Raw genomic sequence first — 19,645 nt, 5'->3', positions numbered from 1 at the left:
AAAAGTATTTAATTTTACGATGATCTCCACTTGTACATCCGAAGGGGATATAGGTCAGTGGAAGAGCGCTCGCTTTGTATGTGAGAAGTCCCGGGTTCAACCCCCGGTATCTCCATTTCGCGGTTTTAGTCTAAAAGTATTTAGTTTTACTATGATCTCTACTTGTACATCCGAAGTGGATATAGATCGGTGGAAGAGCGCTCGATTCGCATGTGAGAAGTCCCGGGTTCAACCCCCGGTATCTCCATTTCGCGGTTTTAGTCTAAAAGTATTTAATTTTACGATGATCTCCACTTGTACATCCGAAGGGGATATAGCTCAGTGGAAGAGCGCTCGCTTTGCATGTGAGAAGTCCCGGGTTCAACCCCCGGTATATCCTTTTCGCGGGTTTAGTCTAAAAGTATTTAATTTTCGATGATCTCTACTTCGACATCCGAAGTGGATATAGCTCAGTGGAAGAGCGCTCGCTTTGCATGTGAGAAGTCCTGGGTTCAACCCCCGGTATCTCTATTTCGCGGTTTTAGTCTAAAAGTATTTAATTTTACGATGATCTCCACTTGTACATCCGAAGTGGATATAGCTCAGTGGAAGAGCGCTCGCTTTGCATGTGAGAAGTCCCGGGTTCAACCCGCGGTATCTCGATTTCGCGGTTTTAGTCTAAAAGTATTCATTTTATCGATGCTCTCTACTTGTACATCCGAAGGGGATATAGATCGGTGGAAGAGCGCTCGCTTTGCATGTGAGAAGTCCCGGGTTCAACCCACGGTATCTCCATTTCGCGGTTTTAGTCTAAAAGTATTTAATTTTACGATGATCTCCACTTGTACATCCGAAGGGGATATAGCTCAGTGGAAGAGCGCTCGCTTTGCATGTGAGAAGTCCCGGGTTCAACCCCCGGTATCTCCATTTCGCGGTTTTAGTCTAAAAGTATTTATTTTTCGATGATCTCTACTTGGACATCCGAAACGGATATAGATCGGTGGAAGAGCGCTCGTTTCGCATGTGAGAAGTCCCGGCTTTAACCCCCGGTATATCCATTTCGCAGGTTTAGTCTAAAAGTATTTAATTTTGCAATGATCTCCACTTGTTCATCCGAAGTGGATATAGCTCAGTGGAAGAGCGCTCGCTTTGCATGTGAGAAGTCCCTGGTTCAACCCCCGGTATCTCCATTTCGCGGTTTTAGTCTAAAAGTATTTAATTTTACGATGATCTCCACTTGTACATCCGAAGGGGATATAGCTCAGTGGAAGAGCGCTCGCTTTGTATGTGAGAAGTCCCGGGTTCAACCCCCGGTATCTCCATTTCGCGGTTTTAGTCTAAAAGTATTTAGTTTTACTATGATCTCTACTTGTACATCCGAAGTGGATATAGATCGGTGGAAGAGCGCTCGATTCGCATGTGAGAAGTCCCGGGTTCAACCCCCGGTATCTCCATTTCGCGGTTTTAGTCTAAAAGTATTTTTTACGATGATCTCCACTTGTACATCCGAAGTGGATATAGCTCAATGGAAGAGCGCTCGCTTTGCATGTGAGAAGTCCCGGGTTCAACCCGCGGTATCTCCATTTCGCGGTTTTAGTCTAAAAGTATTTATTTTTACGATGATCTCTACTTCGACATCCGAAGTGGATATAGCTCAGTGGAAGAGCGCTCGCTTTGCATGTGAGAAGTCCCGGGTTCAACCCCCGGTATCTCGATTTCGCGGTTTTAGTCTAAAAGTATTCATTTTATCGATGCTCTCTACTTGTACATCCGAAAGGGATATAGATCGGTGGAAGAGCGCTCGATTCGCATGTGGAAGTCCCGGCTTCAACCCCCGGTATATCCTTTTCGCGGGTTTAGTCTAAAAGTATTTAATTTTCGATGATCTCTACTTCGACATCCGAAGTGGATATAGCTCAGTGGAAGAGCGCTCGCTTTGCATGTGAGAAGTCCTGGGTTCAACCCCCGGTATCTCTTTTTCGCGGTTTTAGTCTAAAAGTATTTAATTTTACTATGATCTCCACTTGTACATCCGAAGTGGATATAGCTCAGTGGAAGAGCGCTCGCTTTGCATGTGAGAAGTCCCGGGTTCAACCCCCGGTATCTCGATTTCGCGGTTTTGTTCTAAAAGTATGTAATTTTACTATGATCTCTACTTGTACATCCGAAGGGGATATAGATCAGTGGAAGTACGCTCGCTTCGCATCAGAGAAGTCCCGGGTTCATCCCCCGGTATCTCCATTTCGCGGTTTTAGTCTAAAAGTATTCATTTTATCGATGCTCTCTACTTGTACATCCGAAGGGGATATAGATCGGTGGAAGAGCGCTCGATTCGCATGTGAGAAGTCCCGACTTCAACCCCCGGTATATCCTTTTCGCGGGTTTAGTCTAAAAGTATTTAATTTTCGATGATCTCTACTTCGACATCCGAAGTGGATATAGCTCAGTGGAAGAGCGCTCGCTTTGCATGTGAGAAGTCCTGGGTTCAACCCCCGGTATCTCTATTTCGCGGTTTTAGTCTAAAAGTATTTAATTTTACGATGATCTCCACTTGTACATCCGAAGTGGATATAGCTCAGTGGAAGAGCGCTCGCTTTGCATGTGAGAAGTCCTGGGTTCAACCCACGGTATCTCCATTTCGCGGTTTTAGTCTAAAAGTATTTAATTTTACGATGATCTCCACTTGTACATCCGAAGGGGATATAGCTCAGTGGAAGAGCGCTCGCTTTGCATGTGAGAAGTCCCGGGTTCAACCCCCGGTATCTCCATTTCGCGGTTTTAGTCTAAAAGTATTTATTTTTCGATGATCTCTACTTGGACATCCGAAACGGATATAGATCGGTGGAAGAGCGCTCGTTTCGCATGTGAGAAGTCCCGGCTTTAACCCCCGGTATATCCATTTCGCAGGTTTAGTCTAAAAGTATTTAATTTTGCAATGATCTCCACTTGTTCATCCGAAGTGGATATAGCTCAGTGGAAGAGCGCTCGCTTTGCATGTGAGAAGTCCCTGGTTCAACCCCCGGTATCTCCATTTCGCGGTTTTAGTCTAAAAGTATTTAATTTTACGATGATCTCCACTTGTACATCCGAAGGGGATATAGGTCAGTGGAAGAGCGCTCGCTTTGTATGTGAGAAGTCCCGGGTTCAACCCCCGGTATCTCCATTTCGCGGTTTTAGTCTAAAAGTATTTAGTTTTACTATGATCTCTACTTGTACATCCGAAGTGGATATAGATCGGTGGAAGAGCGCTCGATTCGCATGTGAGAAGTCCCGGGTTCAACCCCCGGTATCTCCATTTCGCGGTTTTAGTCTAAAAGTATTTAATTTTACGATGATCTCCACTTGTACATCCGAAGGGGATATAGCTCAGTGGAAGAGCGCTCGCTTTGCATGTGAGAAGTCCCGGGTTCAACCCCCGGTATATCCTTTTCGCGGGTTTAGTCTAAAAGTATTTAATTTTCGATGATCTCTACTTCGACATCCGAAGTGGATATAGCTCAGTGGAAGAGCGCTCGCTTTGCATGTGAGAAGTCCTGGGTTCAACCCCCGGTATCTCTATTTCGCGGTTTTAGTCTAAAAGTATTTAATTTTACGATGATCTCCACTTGTACATCCGAAGTGGATATAGCTCAGTGGAAGAGCGCTCGCTTTGCATGTGAGAAGTCCCGGGTTCAACCCGCGGTATCTCGATTTCGCGGTTTTAGTCTAAAAGTATTCATTTTATCGATGCTCTCTACTTGTACATCCGAAGGGGATATAGATCGGTGGAAGAGCGCTCGATTCGCATGTGAGAAGTCCCGACTTCAACCCCCGGTATATCCTTATCGCGGGTTTAGTCTAAAAGTATTTAATTTTACGATGATCTCCACTTCTACATCCGAAGTGGATATAGCTCAGTGGAAGACCGCTCGCTTTTCATGTGAGAAGTCCCGGGTTCAACCCGCGGTATCTCAATTTCGCGGTTTTAGTCTAAAAGTATTTAATTTTACGATGATCTCTACTTCGACATCCGAAGTGGATATAGCTCAGTGGAAGAGCGCTCGCTTTGCATGTGAGAAGTCCTGGGTTCAACCCCCGGTATCTCTATTTCGTGGTTTTAGTCTAAAAGTATTTAATTTTACGATGATCTCCACTTGTACATCCGAAGTGGATATAGCTCAGTGGAAGAGCGCTCGCTTTGCATGTGAGAAGTCCCGGGTTCAACCCGCGGTATCTCGATTTCGCGGTTTTAGTCTAAAAGTATTTATTTTTACGATGATCTCTACTTCGACATCCGAAGTGGATATAGCTCAGTGGAAGAGCGCTCGCTTTGCATGTGAGAAGTCCCGGGTTCAACCCCCGGTATCTCGATTTCGCGGTTTTAGTCTAAAAGTATTCATTTTATCGATGCTCTCTACTTGTACATCCGAAAGGGATATAGTTCGGTGGAAGAGCGCTCGATTCGCATGTGGAAGTCCCGGCTTCAACCCCCGGTATATCCTTTTCGCGGGTTTAGTCTAAAAGTATTTTTATTTTTCGATGATCTCCACTTGTACATCCGAAGTGGATATAGCTCAGTGGAAGACCGCTCGCTTTGCATGTGAGAAGTCCCGGGTTCAACCCGCGGTATCTCTATTTCGCGGTTTTAGTCTAAAAGTATTTAATTTTACGATGATCTCTACTTCGACATCCGAAGTGGATATAGCTCAGTGGAAGAGCGCTCGCTTTGCATGTGAGAAGTCCTGGGTTCAACCCCCGGTATCTCTATTTCGCGGTTTTAGTCTAAAAGTATTTAATTTTACGATGATCTCCACTTGTACATCCGAAGTGGATATAGCTCAGTGGAAGAGCGCTCGCTTTGCATGTGAGAAGTCCCGGGTTCAACCCCCGGTATCTCGATTTCACGGTTTTGTTCTAAAAGTATGTAATTTTACTATGATCTCTACTTGTACATCCGAAGGGGATATAGATCAGTGGAAGTGCGCTCGCTTCGCATCAGAGAAGTCCCGGGTTCATCCCCCGGTATCTCCATTTCGCGGTTTTAGTCTAAAAGTATTCATTTTATCGATCTCTCTACTTGTACATCCGAAGGGGATATAGATCGGTGGAAGAGTGCTCGATTCGCATGTGAGAAGTCCCGACTTCAACCCCCGGTATATCCTTTTCGCGGGTTTAGTCTAAAAGTATTTAATTTTCGATGATCTCTACTTCGACATCCGAAGTGGATATAGCTCAGTGGAAGAGCGCTCGCTTTGCATGTGAGAAGTCCTGGGTTCAACCCGCGGTATCTCCATTTCGCGGTTTTAGTCTAAAAGTATTTATTTTTACGATGATCTCTACTTCGACATCCGAAGTGGATATAGCTCAGTGGAAGAGCGCTCGCTTTGCATGTGAGAAGTCCCGGGTTCAACCCCCGGTATCTCGATTTCGCGGTTTTATTCTAAAAGTATGTAATTTTACTATGATCTCTACTTGTACATCCGAAGGGGATATAGATCAGTGGAAGAGCGCTCGCTTTGCATGTGAGAAGTCCCGGGTTCAACCCCCGGTATCTCGATTTCGCGGTTTTGTTCTAAAAGTATGTAATTTTACTATGATCTCTACTTGTACATCCGAAGGGGATATAGATCGGTGGAAGAGCGCTCGATTCGCATGTGAGAAGTCCCGACTTCAACCCCCGGTATATCCTTTTCGCGGGTTTAGTCTAAAAGTATTTAATTTTCGATGATCTCTACTTCGACATCCGAAGTGGATATAGCTCAGTGGAAGAGCGCTCGCTTTGCATGTGAGAAGTCCTGGGTTCAACCCGCGGTATCTCCATTTCGCGGTTTTAGTCTAAAAGTATTTATTTTTACGATGATCTCTACTTCGACATCCGAAGTGGATATAGCTCAGTGGAAGAGCGCTCGCTTTGCATGTGAGAAGTCCTGGGTTCATCCCCCGGTATCTCCATTTCGCGGTTTTAGTCTAAAAGTATTCATTTTATCGATGCTCTCTACTTGTACATCCGAAGGGGATATAGATCGGTGGAAGAGCGCTCGATTCGCATGTGAGAAGTCCCGACTTCAACCCCCGGTATATCCTTTTCGCGGGTTTAGTCTAAAAGTATTTAATTTTCGATGATCTCTACTTCGACATCCGAAGTGGATATAGCTCAGTGGAAGAGCGCTCGCTTTGCATGTGAGAAGTCCTGGGTTCAACCCCCGGTATCTCTATTTCGCGGTTTTAGTCTAAAAGTATTTAATTTTACGATGATCTCCACTTGTACATCCGGAGTGGATATAGCTCAGTGGAAGAGCGCTCGCTTTGCATGTGAGAAGTCCCGGGTTCAACCCCCGGTATCTCGATTTCGCGGTTTTATTCTAAAAGTATGTAATTTTACTATGATCTCTACTTGTACATCCGAAGGGGATATAGATCAGTGGAAGTGCGCTCGCTTCGCATGTGAGAAGTCCCGGGTTCATCCCCCGGTATCTCCATTTCGCGGTTTTAGTCTAAAAGTATTTAATTTTGCAATGATCTCCACTTGTACATCCGAAGTGGATATAGCTCAGTGGAAGAGCGCTCGCTTTGCATGTGAGAAGTCCCGGGTTCAGCCCCCGGTATCTCCATTTCGCGGTTTTAGTCTAAAAGTATTCATTTTATCGATGCTCTCTACTTGTACATCCGAAAGGGATATAGATCGGTGGAAGAGCGCTCGATTCGCATGTGAGAAATCCCGGCTTCAACCCCCGGTATATCCATTTCGCGGGTTTAGTCTAAAAGTATTTAATTTTACGATGATCTCCACTTGTACATCCGAAGTGGATATAGCTCAGTGGAAGAGCGCTCGCTTTGCATGTGAGAAGTCCCGGGTTCAACCCGCGGTATCTCTATTTCGCGGTTTTAGTCTAAAAGTATTTAATTTTTCAATGATCTCCACTTGTACATCCGAAGTGGATATAGCTCAGTGGAAGAGCGCTCGCTTTGCATGTGAGAAGTCTCGGGTTCAGCCCCCGGTATCTCTATTTCGCGGTTTTAGTCTAAAAGTATTTAATTTTACGATGATCTCCACTTGTACATACGAAGTGGATAAAGCTCATTGGAAGAGCGCTAGCTTTGCATGTGAGAAGTCCCGGGTTCAACCCCCGGTATCTCCATTTCGCGGTTTTAGTCTAAAAGTATTTAATTTTACAATGATCTCCACTTGTACATCCGAAGGTGATATAGCTCAGTGGAAGAGCGCTCGCTTTGCATGTGAGAAGTCCCGGGTTCAACCCCCGGTATCTCTATTTCGCGGTTTTAGTCTAAAAGTATTTAATTTTACGATGATCTCCACTTGTACATCCGAAGTGGATAAAGCTCATTGGAAGAGCGCTAGCTTTGCATGTGAGAAGTCCCGGGTTCAACCCCCGGTATCTCCATTTCGCGGTTTTAGTCTAAAAGTATTTAATTTTACGATGATCTCCACTTGTACATCCGAAGTGGATATAGCTCAGTGGAAGAGCGCTCGCTTTGCATGTGAGAAGTCCCGGGTTCAACACCCGGTATCTCCATTTCGCGGTTTTAGTCTAAAAGTATTTAATTTTACTATGATCTCTCCTTGTACATCCGAAGGGGATATAGCTCAGTGGAAGAGCGATAGCTTTGCATGTGAGAAGTCCCTGGTTCAACCCCCTTGTATATCGATTTCGCGGTTTTAGTCTAAAAGTATTTATTTTTCGATGATCTCTACTTGTACACCCGAAAGGGATATAGATCGGTGGAAGAGCGCTAGCTTTGCATGTGAGAAGTCCCGGGTTCAACCCCCGGTATATCCATTTCGCGGGTTTAGTCTAAACGTATTTAATTTTGCAATGATCTCCACTTGTTCATCCGAAGTGGATATAGCTCAGTGGAAGAGCGCTCGCTTTGCATGTGAGAAGTCCCTGGTTCAACCCACGGTATCTCCATTTCGCGGTTTTAGTCTAAAAGTATTTAATTTTACTATGATCTCTACTTGTACGTCCGAAGGGGATATAGATCAGTGGAAGTGCGCTAGCTTTGCGGGTACAACCCCCGGTATCTCCATTTCGCGGTTTTAGTCTAAAAGTATTTTTTACGATGATCTCCACTTGTACATCCGAAGTGGATATAGCTCAGTGGAAGAGCTCTAGCTTTGCATGTGAGAAGTCCCGGGTTCAACCCCCGGTATATCCATTTCGCGGGTTTAGTCTAAAAGTATTTAATTTTGCAATGATCTCCACTTGTTCATCCGAAGTGGATATAGCTCAGTGGAAGAGCGCTCGCTTTGCATGTGAGAAGTCCCTGGTTCAACCCCCTGGTATCTCGATTTCGCGGTTTTAGTCTAAAAGTATTTAATTTTACTATGATCTCTACTTGTACGTCCGAAGGGGATATAGATCAGTGGAAGTGCGCTCGCTTCGCATGTGAGAAGTCCCGGGTTCAGCCCCCGGTATCTCCATTTCGCGGTTTTAGTCTAAAAGTATTTAATTTTACGATGATCTCCACTTGTACATCCGAAGTGGATATAGCTCAGTGGAAGAGCGCTCGCTTTGCATGTGAGAAGTCCCTGGTTCAACCCCCGGTATCTCCATTTCGCGGTTTTAGTCTAAAAGTATTTAATTTACGATGATCTCCACTTGTACATCCGAAGTGGATAAAGCTCAGTGGAAGAGCGCTAGCTTTGCATGGGAGAAGTCCCTGGTTCAACCCCCGGTATCTCCATTTCGCGGTTTTAGTCTAAAAGTATTTAATTTTACGATGATCTCCACTTGTACATCCGAAGGGGATATAGCTCAGTGGAAGAGCGCTCGCTTTGCATGTGAGAAGTCCCGGGTTCAACCCCCGGTATCTCTATTTCGCGGTTTTAGTCTAAAAGTATTTAATTTTACGATGATCTCCACTTGTACATCCGAAGTGGATATAGCTCAGTGGAAGAGCGCTAGCTTTGCATGTGAGAAGTCCCGGGTTCAACCCCCGGTATCTCTATTTCGCGGTTTTAGTCTAAAAGTATTTAATTTTGCAATGATCTCTACTTGTACATCCGAAGTGGATATAGCTCAGTGGAAGAGCGCTCGCTTTGCATGTGAGAAGTCCCTGGTTCAACCCCCTGGTATCTCGATTTCGCGGTTTTAGTCTAAAAGTATTCAATTTTACTATGATCTCTACTTGTACATCCAAAGGGGATATAGATCAGTGGAAGAGCGCTAGCTTTGCATGTGAGAAGTCCCGGGTTCAACCCCCGGTATATCCATTTCAAGGGTTTAGTCTAAAAGTATTTAATTTTGCAATGATCTCTACTTGTACATCCAAAGGGGATATAGATCAGTGGAAGAGCGCTAGCTTTGCATGTGAGAAGTTCCGGGTTCAACCCCCGGTATATCCATTTCGCGGGTTTAGTCTAAAAGTATTTAATTTTGCAATGATCTCCACTTGTACATCCGAAGTGGATAAAGCTCATTGGAAGAGCGCTAGCTTTGCATGTGAGAAGTCCCGGGTTCAACCCCCGGTATCTCCATTTCGCGGTTTTAGTCTAAAAGTATTTAATTTTACGATGATCTCCACTTGTACATCCGAAGTGGATATAGCTCAGTGGTAGAGCGCTCGCTTTGCATGTGAGAAGTCCCTGGTTCAACCCCCGGTATCTCCATTTCGCGGTTTTAGTCTAAAAGTATTTAATTTTACGATGATCTCCACATGTACATCCGAAGTGGATATAGTTCAGTGGAAGAGCGCTCGCTTTGCATGTGAGAAGTCCCGGGTTCAACACCCGGTATCTCCATTTCGCGGTTTTAGTCCAAAAGTATTTTTTTTACGATGATCTCCACTTGTACATCCGAAGTGGATATAGCTCAGTGGAAGAGCGCTCGCTTTGCATGTGAGAAGTCTCGGGTTAAGCCCCCGGTATCTCTATTTCGCGGTTTTAGTCTAAAAGTATTTAATTTTACGATGATCTCCACTTGTACATCCGAAGTGGATAAAGCTCAGTGGAAGAGCGCTAGCTTTGCATGTGAGAAGTCCCGGGTTCAACCCCCGGTATCTCCATTTCGCGGTTTTAGTCTAAAAGTATTTAATTTTACGATGATCTCCACTTCTACATCCGAAGTGGATATAGCTCAGTGGAAGAGCGCTCGCTTTGCATGTGAGAGGTCCCTGGTTCAACCCCCGGTATCTCCATTTCGCGGTTTTAGTCTAAAAGTATTTAATTTTACGATGATCTCCACTTGTACATCCGAAGTGGATATAGCTCAGTGGAAGAGCGCTCGCTTTGCATGTGAGAAGTCCCGGGTTCAACACCCGGTATCTCCATTTCGCGGTTTTAGTCCAAAAGTATTTTTTAACGATGATCTCTACTTCGACATCCGAAGTGGATATAGCTCAGTGGAAGAGCGCTCGCTTTGCATGTGAGAAGTCCCGGGTTCAACCCCCGGTACCTCGATTTCGCGGTTTTATTCTAAAAGTATGTAATTTTACTATGATCTCTACTTGTACATCCGAAGGGGATATAGATCAGTGGAAGTGCGCTCGCTTCGCATGTGAGAAGTCCCGGGTTCATCCCCCGGTATCTCCATTTCGCGGTTTTAGTCTAAAAGTATTCATTTTATCGATGCTCTCTACTTGTACATCCGAAGGGGATATAGATCGGTGGAAGAGCGCTCGCTTCGCATGTGAGAAGTCCCTGGTTCAACCCCCGGTATATCCATTTCGCGGGTTTAGTCTAAAAGTATTTAATTTTGCAATGATCTCCACTTGTACATCCGAAGTGGATATAGCTCAGTGGAAGAGCATCGCTTTGCATGTGAGAAGTCCCTGGTTCAACCCCCTGGTATATCGATTTCGCGGTTTTAGTCTAAAAGTATTTATTTTTCGATGATCTCTACTTGTACACCCGAAGGGGATATAGCTCAGTGGAAGAGAGCTAGCTTTGCATGTGAGAAGTCCCGGGTACAACCCCCGGTATATCCATTTCGCGGGTTTATCCTAAAAGTATTTAATTTTGTAATGATCTCTACTTGTACATCCGAAGTGGATATAGCTCAGTGGAAGAGCGCTCGCTTTGCATGTGAGAAGTCCCTGGTTCAACCCCCTGGTATCTCGATTTCGCGGTTTTAGTCTAAAAGTATTCAATTTTACTATGATCTCTACTTGTACATCCAAAGGGGATATAGATCAGTGGAAGAGCGCTAGCTTTGCATGTGAGAAGTCCCGGGTTCAACCCCCGGTATATCCATTTCACGGGTTTAGTCTAAAAGTATTTAATTTTGCAATGATCTCTACTTGTACATCCAAAGGGGATATAGATCAGTGGAAGAGCGCTAGCTTTGCATGTGAGAAGTTCCGGGTTCAACCCCCGGTATATCCATTTCGCGGGTTTAGTCTAAAAGTATTTAATTTTGCAATGATCTCCACTTGTACATCCGAAGTGGATAAAGCTCATTGGAAGAGCGCTAGCTTTGCATGTGAGAAGTCCCGGGTTCAACCCCCGGTATCTCCATTTCGCGGTTTTAGTCTAAAAGTATTTAATTTTACGATGATCTCCACTTGTACATCCGAAGTGGATATAGCTCAGTGGAAGAGCGCTCGCTTTGCATGTGAGAAGTCCCTGGTTCAACCCCCGGTATCTCCATTTCGCGGTTTTAGTCTAAAAGTATTTAATTTTACGATGATCTCCACTTGTACATCCGAAGTGGATATAGTTCAGTGGAAGAGCGCTCGCTTTGCATGTGAGAAGTCCCGGGTTCAACACCCGGTATCTCCATTTCGCGGTTTTAGTCCAAAAGTATTTTTTTTACGATGATCTCCACTTGTACATCCGAAGTGGATATAGCTCAGTGGAAGAGCGCTCGCTTTGCATGTGAGAAGTCTCGGGTTAAGCCCCCGGTATCTCAATTTCGCGGTTTTAGTCTAAAAGTATTTAATTTTACGATGATCTCCACTTGTACATCCGAAGTGGATAAAGCTCAGTGGAAGAGCGCTAGCTTTGCATGTGAGAAGTCCCGGGTTCAACCCCCGGTATCTCCATTTCGCGGTTTTAGTCTAAAAGTATTTAATTTTACGATGATCTCCACTTGTACATCCGAAGTGGATATAGCTCAGTGGAAGAGCGCTCGCTTTGCATGTGAGAAGTCCCTGGTTCAACCCCCGGTATCTCCATTTCGCGGTTTTAGTCTAAAAGTATTTAATTTTACGATGATCTCCACTTGTACATCCGAAGTGGATATAGCTCAGTGGAAGAGCGCTCGCTTTGCATGTGAGAAGTCCCGGGTTCAACACCCGGTATCTCCATTTCGCGGTTTTAGTCCAAAAGTATTTTTTTACGATGATCTCTACTTCGACATCCGAAGTGGATATAGCTCAGTGGAAGAGCGCTCGCTTTGCATGTGAGAAGTCCCGGTTTCAACCCCCGGTATCTCGATTTCGCGGTTTTAGTCTAAAAGTATTTAATTTTACGATGATCTCTACTTCGACATCCGAAGTGGATATAGCTCAGTGGAAGAGCGCTCGCTTTGCATGTGAGAAGTCCCGGGTTCAACCCCCGGTACCTCGATTTCGCGGTTTTATTCTAAAAGTATGTAATTTTACTATGATCTCTACTTGTACATCCGAAGGGGATATAGATCAGTGGAAGTGCGCTCGCTTCGCATGTGAGAAGTCCCGGGTTCATCCCCCGGTATCTCCATTTCGCGGTTTTAGTCTAAAAGTATTCATTTTATCGATGCTCTCTACTTGTACATCCGAAGGGGATATAGATCGGTGGAAGAGCGCTCGCTTCGCATGTGAGAAGTCCCTGGTTCAACCCCCGGTATATCCATTTCGCGGGTTTAGTCTAAAAGTATTTAATTTTGCAATGATCTCCACTTGTACATCCGAAGTGGATATAGCTCAGTGGAAGAGCATCGCTTTGCATGTGAGAAGTCCCTGGTTCAACCCCCTGGTATATCGATTTCGCGGTTTTAGTCTAAAAGTATTTATTTTTCGATGATCTCTACTTGTACACCCGAAGGGGATATAGCTCAGTGGAAGAGAGCTAGCTTTGCATGTGAGAAGTCCCGGGTACAACCCCCGGTATATCCATTTCGCGGGTTTATCCTAAAAGTATTTAATTTTGTAATGATCTCTACTTGTACATCCGAAGTGGATATAGCTCAGTGGAAGAGCGCTCGCTTTGCATGTGAGAAGTCCCTGGTTCAACCCCCTGGTATCTCGATTTCGCGGTTTTAGTCTAAAAGTATTCAATTTTACTATGATCTCTACTTGTACCTCCAAAGGGGATATAGATCAGTGGAAGAGCGCTAGCTTTGCATGTGAGAAGTCCCGGGTTCAACCCCCGGTATATCCATTTCACGGGTTTAGTCTAAAAGTATTTAATTTTGCAATGATCTCTACTTGTACATCCAAAGGGGATATAGATCAGTGGAAGAGCGCTAGCTTTGCATGTGAGAAGTTCCGGGTTCAACCCCCGGTATATCCATTTCGCGGGTTTAGTCTAAAAGTATTTAATTTTGCAATGATCTCCACTTGTACATCCGAAGTGGATAAAGCTCATTGGAAGAGCGCTAGCTTTGCATGTGAGAAGTCCCGGGTTCAACCCCCGGTATCTCCATTTCGCGGTTTTAGTCTAAAAGTATTTAATTTTACGATGATCTCCACTTGTACATCCGAAGTGGATATAGCTCAGTGGAAGAGCGCTCGCTTTGCATGTGAGAAGTCCCTGGTTCAACCCCCGGTATCTCCATTTCGCGGTTTTAGTCTAAAAGTATTTAATTTTACGATGATCTCCACTTGTACATCCGAAGTGGATATAGTTCAGTGGAAGAGCGCTCGCTTTGCATGTGAGAAGTCCCGGGTTCAACACCCGGTATCTCCATTTCGCGGTTTTAGTCCAAAAGTATTTTTTTTACGATGATCTCCACTTGTACATCCGAAGTGGATATAGCTCAGTGGAAGAGCGCTCGCTTTGCATGTGAGAAGTCTCGGGTTAAGCCCCCGGTATCTCTATTTCGCGGTTTTAGTCTAAAAGTATTTAATTTTACGATGATCTCCACTTGTACATCCGAAGTGGATAACGCTCAGTGGAAGAGCGCTAGCTTTGCATGTGAGAAGTCCCGGGTTCATCCCCCGGTATCTCCATTTCGCGGTTTTAGTCTAAAAGTATTTAATTTTACGATGATCTCCACTTGTACATCCGAAGTGGATATAGCTCAGTGGAAGAGCGCTCGCTTTGCATGTGAGAAGTCCCTGGTTCAACCCCCGGTATCTCCATTTCGCGGTTTTAGTCTAAAAGTATTTAATTTTACGATGATCTCCACTTGTACATCCGAAGTGGATATAGCTCAGTGGAAGAGCGCTCGCTTTGCATGTGAGAAGTCCCGGGTTCAACACCCGGTATCTCCATTTCGCGGTTTTAGTCCAAAAGTATTTTTTTACGATGATCTCTACTTCGACATCCGAAGTGGATATAGCTCAGTGGAAGAGCGCTCGCTTTGCATGTGAGAAGTCCCGGTTTCAACCCCCGGTATCTCGATTTCGCGGTTTTAGTCTAAAAGTATTTAATTTTACGATGATCTCTACTTCGACATCCGAAGTGGATATAGCTCAGTGGAAGAGCGCTCGCTTTGCATGTTAGAAGTCCTGGGTTCAACCCACGGTATCTCTATTTCGCGGTTTTAGTCTAAAAGTATTTAATTTTACGATGATCTCCACTTGTTCATCCGAAGTGGATATAGCTCAGTGGAAGAGCGCTCGCTTTGCATGTGAGAAGTCCCGGGTTCAACCCGCGGTATCTCCATTTCGCGGTTTTAGTCTAAAAGTATTTATTTTTACGATGATCTCTACTTCGACATCCGAAGTGGATATAGCTCAGTGGAAGAGCGCTCGCTTTGCATGTGAGAAGTCCCGGGTTCAACCCCCGGTATCTCGATTGCGCGGTTTTATTCTAAAAGTATGTAATTTTACTATGATCTCTACTTGTACATCCGAAGGGGATATAGATCAGTGGAAGTGCGCTCGCTTCGCATGTGAGAAGTCCCGGGTTCATCCCCCGGTATCTCCATTTCGCGGTTTTAGTCTAAAAGTATTCATTTTATCGATGCTCTCTACTTGTACATCCGAAGGGGATATAGATCGGTGGAAGAGCGCTCGCTTCGCATGTGAGAAGTCCCTGGTTCAACCCCCGGTATATCCATTTCGCGGGTTTAGTCTAAAAGTATTTAATTTTGCAATGATCTCCACTTGTACATCCGAAGTGGATATAGCTCAGTGGAAGAGCGCTCGCTTTGCATGTGAGAAGTCCCGGGTTCAGCCACCGGGATCTCCATTTCGCGGTTTTAGTCTAAAAGTATTCATTTTATCGATGCTCTCTACTTGTACATCCGAAAGGGATATAGATCGGTGGAAGAGCGCTCGATTCGCATGTGAGAAGTCCCGGCTTCAACCCCCGGTATATCCATTTCGCGGGTTTAGTCTAAAAGTATTTAATTTTACGATGATCTCCACTTGTACATCCGAAGTGGATATAGCTCAGTGGAAGAGCGCTCGCTTTGCATGTGAGAAGTCCCGGGTTCAACCCGCGGTATCTCCATTTCGCGGTTTTAGTCTAAAAGTATTAAATTTTACGATGATCTCCACTTGTACATCCGAAGTGGATATAGCTCAGTGGAAGACCGCTCGCTTTGCATGTGAGAAGTCCCTGGTTCAACCCGCGGTATCTCTATTTCGCGGTTTTAGTCTAAAAGTATTTAATTTTACGATGATCTCTACTTCGACATCCGAAGTGGATATAGCTCAGTGGAAGAGCGCTCGCTTTGCATGTGAGAAGTCCTGGGTTCAACCCCCGGTATCTCTATTTCGCGGTTTTAGTCTAAAAGAATTTAATTTTACGATGATCTCCACTTGTACATCCGAAGTGGATATAGCTCAGTGGAAGAGCGCTCGCTTTGCATGTGAGAAGTCCCGGGTTCAACCCGCGGTATCTCCATTTCGCGGTTTTAGTCTAAAAGTATTTATTTTTACGATGATCTCTACTTCGACATCCGAAGTGGACATAGCTCAGTGAAAGAGCGCTCGCTTTGCATGTGAGAAGTCCCGGGTTCAACCCCCGGTATCTCGATTTCGCGGTTTTATTCTAAAAGTATGTAATTTTACTATGATCTCTACTTGTACATCCGAAGGGGATATAGATCAGTGGAAGAGCGCTCGCTTTGCATGTGAGAAGTCCCTGGTTCAACCCCCTGGTATATCGATTTCGCGGTTTTAGTCTAAAAGTATTTATTTTTCGATGATCTCTACTTGTACACCCGAAGGGGATATAGCTCAGTGGAAGAGCGCTAGCTTTGCATGTGAGAAGTCCCGGGTTCAACCCCCGGTATATCCATTTCGCGGGTTTAGTCTAAAAGTATTTAATTTTGCAATGATCTCTACTTGTACATCCGAAGTGGATATAGCTCAGTGGAAGAGCGCTCGCTTTGCATGTGAGAAGTCCCTGGTTCAACCCCCTGGTATCTCGATTTCGCGGTTTTAGTCTAAAAGTATTCAATTTTACTATGATCTCTACTTGTACATCCAAAGGGGATATAGATCAGTGGAAGAGCGCTAGCTTTGCATGTGAGAAGTCCCGGGTTCAACCCCCGGTATATCCATTTCGCGGGTTTAGTCTAAAAGTATTTAATTTTGCAATGATCTCTACTTGTACATCCAAAGGGGATATAGATCAGTGGAAGAGCGCTAGCTTTGCTTGTGAGAAGTCCCGGGTTCAACCCCCGGTATATCCATTTCGCGGGTTTAGTCTAAAAGTATTTAATTTTGCAATGATCTCCACTTGTACATCCGAAGTGGATAAAGCTCATTGGAAGAGCGCTAGCTTTGCATGTGAGAAGTCCCGGGTTCAACCCCCGGTATCTCCATTTCGCGGTTTTAGTCTAAAAGTATTTAATTTTACGATGATCTCCACTTGTACATCCGAAGTGGATATAGCTCAGTGGAAGAGCGCTCGCTTTGCATGTGAGAAGTCCCTGGTTCAACCCCCGGTATCTCCATTTCGCGGTTTTAGTCTAAAAGTATTTAATTTTACGATGATCTCCACTTGTACATCCGAAGTGGATATAGTTCAGTGGAAGAGCGCTCGCTTTGCATGTGAGAAGTCCCGGGTTCAACACCCGGTATCTCCATTTCGCGGTTTTAGTCCAAAAGTATTTTTTTTACGATGATCTCCACTTGTACATCCGAAGTGGATATAGCTCAGTGGAAGAGCGCTCGCTTCGCATGTGAGAAGTCTCGGGTTAAGCCCCCGGTATCTCTATTTCGCGGTTTTAGTCTAAAAGTATTTAATTTTACGATGATCTCCACTTGTACATCCGAAGTGGATAAAGCTCAGTGGAAGAGCGCTCGCTTTGCATGTGAGAAGTCCCGGGTTCAATCCCCGGTATATCCATTTCGCGGGTTTAGTCTAAAAGTATTTAATTTTGCAATGATCTCTACTTGTACATCCGAAGGGGATATAGATCAGTGGAAGAGCGCTAGCTTTGCACGTGAGAAGTGCCGGGTTCAACACCCGGTATCTCCATTTCGCGGTCTTAGTCCAAAAGTAGTTTTTTTACGATGATCTCTACTTCGACATCCGAAGTGGATATAGCTCAGTGGAAGAGCGCTCGCTTTGCATGTGAGAAGTCCCGGGTTCAGCCCCCGGTATCTCCATTTCGCGGTTTTAGTCTAAAAGTATTCATTTTATCGATGCTCTCTACTTGTACATCCGAAAGGGATATAGATCGGTGGAAGAGCGCTCGATTCGCATGTGAGAAGTCCCGGCTTCAACCCCCGGTATATCCATTTCGCGGGTTTAGTCTAAAAGTATTTAATTTTTCAATGATCTCCACTTCGACATCCGAAGTGGATATAGCTCAGTGGAAGAGCGCTCGCTTTGCATGTGAGAAGTCCCGGGTTCAACCCGCGGTATCTCTATTTCGCGGTTTTAGTCTAAAAGTATTTAATTTTACGATGATCTCCACTTGTACATCCGAAGTGGATATAGCTCAGTGGAAGACCGCTCGCTTTGCATGTGAGAAGTCCCGGGTTCAACCCGCGGTATCTCTATTTCGCGGTTTTAGTCTAAAAGTATTTAATTTTACGATGATCTCTACTTCGACATCCGAAGTGGATATAGCTCAGTGGAAGAGCGCTCGCTTTGCATGTGAGAAGTCCTGGGTTCAACCCCCGGTATCTCTATTTCGCGGTTTTAGTCTAAAAGTATTTAATTTTACGATGATCTCCACTTGTACATCCGAAGTGGATATAGCTCAGTGGAAGAGCGCTCGCTCTGCATGTGAGAAGTCCCTGGTTCAACCCGCGGTATCTCCATTTCGCGGTTTTATTCTAAAAGTATGTAATTTTACTATGATCTCTACTTGTACATCCGAAGGGGATATAGATCAGTGGAAGAGCGCTCGCTTTGCATGTGAGGAGTCCCGGGTTCAACCCCCGGTATCTCGATTTCGCGGTTTTATTCTAAAAGTATTTAATTTTGCAATGATCTCTACTTGTACATCCAAAGGGGATATAGATCAGTGGAAGAGCGCTAGCTTTGCTTGTGAGAAGTCCCGGGTTCAACCCCCGGTATATCCATTTCGCGGGTTTAGTCTAAAAGTATTTAATTTTGCAATGATCTCCACTTGTACATCCGAAGTGGATATAGCTCAGTGGAAGAGCGCTCGCTTTGCATGTGAGAAGTCCCGGGTTCAACCCCCGGTATCTCCATTTCGCGGTTTTAGTCTAAAAGTATTTAATTTTACGATGATCTCCACTTGTACATCCGAAGTGGATATAGCTCAGTGGAAGAGCGCTCGCTTTGCATGTAAGAAGTCCCTGGTTCAACCCCCGGTATCTCCATTTCGCGGTTTTAGTCTAAAAGTATTTAATTTTACGATGATCTCCACTTGTACATCCGAAGTGGATATAGTTCAGTGGAAGAGCGCTCGCTTTGCATGTGAGAAGTCCCGGGTTCAACACCCGGTATCTCCATTTCGCGGTTTTAGTCCAAAAGTATTTTTTTTACGATGATCTCCACTTGTACATCCGAAGTGGATATAGCTCAGTGGAAGAGCGCTCGCTTCGCATGTGAGAAGTCTCGGGTTAAGCCCCCGGTATCTCTATTTCGCGGTTTTAGTCTAAAAGTATTTAATTTTACGATGATCTCCACTTGTACATCCGAAGTGGATAAAGCTCAGTGGAAGAGCGCTCGCTTTGCATGTGAGAAGTCCCGGGTTCAATCCCCGGTATATCCATTTCGCGGGTTTAGTCTAAAAGTATTTAATTTTGCAATGATCTCTACTTGTACATCCGAAGGGGATATAGATCAGTGGAAGAGCGCTAGCTTTGCACGTGAGAAGTGCCGGGTTCAACACCCGGTATCTCCATTTCGCGGTCTTAGTCCAAAAGTAGTTTTTTTACGATGATCTCTACTTCGACATCCGAAGTGGATATAGCTCAGTGGAAGAGCGCTCGCTTTGCATGTGAGAAGTCCCGGGTTCAGCCCCCGGTATGTCCATTTCGCGGTTTTAGTCTAAAAGTATTCATTTTATCGATGCTCTCTACTTGTACATCCGAAAGGGATATAGATCGGTGGAAGAGCGCTCGATTCGCATGTGAGAAGTCCCGGCTTCAACCCCCGGTATATCCATTTCGCGGGTTTAGTCTAAAAGTATTTAATTTTTCA

The 19,645-nt window shown here is 44.7% G+C and overlaps 13 non-coding genes across 13 annotated transcripts; all 13 read left to right on the top strand.

Annotated features, from left to right (window-relative positions):
- Positions 1-307: 307 nt before the first annotated feature.
- On the top strand, positions 308-379 carry TRNAA-UGC (transfer RNA alanine (anticodon UGC)). The gene has a single exon. It is a non-coding gene; the product is annotated as a tRNA-Ala (tRNA).
- A 455-nt stretch (positions 380-834) lies between these two features.
- Positions 835-906, top strand: TRNAA-UGC (transfer RNA alanine (anticodon UGC)). Its single transcript has one exon. It is a non-coding gene; the product is annotated as a tRNA-Ala (tRNA).
- A 323-nt stretch (positions 907-1,229) lies between these two features.
- On the top strand, positions 1,230-1,301 carry TRNAT-UGU (transfer RNA threonine (anticodon UGU)). Its single transcript has one exon. It is a non-coding gene; the product is annotated as a tRNA-Thr (tRNA).
- A 1,374-nt stretch (positions 1,302-2,675) lies between these two features.
- TRNAA-UGC (transfer RNA alanine (anticodon UGC)) lies at positions 2,676-2,747 on the top strand. Its single transcript has one exon. It is a non-coding gene; the product is annotated as a tRNA-Ala (tRNA).
- Positions 2,748-3,334: 587 nt separating this feature from the next.
- On the top strand, positions 3,335-3,406 carry TRNAA-UGC (transfer RNA alanine (anticodon UGC)). The gene has a single exon. It is a non-coding gene; the product is annotated as a tRNA-Ala (tRNA).
- A 3,751-nt stretch (positions 3,407-7,157) lies between these two features.
- Positions 7,158-7,229, top strand: TRNAA-UGC (transfer RNA alanine (anticodon UGC)). The gene has a single exon. It is a non-coding gene; the product is annotated as a tRNA-Ala (tRNA).
- Positions 7,230-7,421: 192 nt separating this feature from the next.
- TRNAA-UGC (transfer RNA alanine (anticodon UGC)) lies at positions 7,422-7,493 on the top strand. The gene has a single exon. It is a non-coding gene; the product is annotated as a tRNA-Ala (tRNA).
- Positions 7,494-8,724: 1,231 nt separating this feature from the next.
- On the top strand, positions 8,725-8,796 carry TRNAA-UGC (transfer RNA alanine (anticodon UGC)). Its single transcript has one exon. It is a non-coding gene; the product is annotated as a tRNA-Ala (tRNA).
- A 1,248-nt stretch (positions 8,797-10,044) lies between these two features.
- Positions 10,045-10,116, top strand: TRNAA-UGC (transfer RNA alanine (anticodon UGC)). The gene has a single exon. It is a non-coding gene; the product is annotated as a tRNA-Ala (tRNA).
- A 60-nt stretch (positions 10,117-10,176) lies between these two features.
- Positions 10,177-10,248, top strand: TRNAA-UGC (transfer RNA alanine (anticodon UGC)). Its single transcript has one exon. It is a non-coding gene; the product is annotated as a tRNA-Ala (tRNA).
- Positions 10,249-12,153: 1,905 nt separating this feature from the next.
- On the top strand, positions 12,154-12,225 carry TRNAA-UGC (transfer RNA alanine (anticodon UGC)). The gene has a single exon. It is a non-coding gene; the product is annotated as a tRNA-Ala (tRNA).
- A 2,037-nt stretch (positions 12,226-14,262) lies between these two features.
- On the top strand, positions 14,263-14,334 carry TRNAA-UGC (transfer RNA alanine (anticodon UGC)). The gene has a single exon. It is a non-coding gene; the product is annotated as a tRNA-Ala (tRNA).
- Positions 14,335-18,615: 4,281 nt separating this feature from the next.
- On the top strand, positions 18,616-18,687 carry TRNAA-UGC (transfer RNA alanine (anticodon UGC)). The gene has a single exon. It is a non-coding gene; the product is annotated as a tRNA-Ala (tRNA).
- The last annotated feature ends 958 nt before the right edge of the window (positions 18,688-19,645 follow it).

This window comes from Phalangium opilio, unplaced genomic scaffold, assembly GCF_054372755.1.
Source record: "Phalangium opilio isolate 3A_F unplaced genomic scaffold, DU_Popi_V2 ptg000060l_1, whole genome shotgun sequence".
Lineage (NCBI taxonomy): Eukaryota > Metazoa > Arthropoda > Arachnida > Opiliones > Phalangiidae > Phalangium > Phalangium opilio.
Note: the sequence above shows the minus strand (reverse complement) of the source record. Positions and strands in the feature narration are given on the sequence as shown.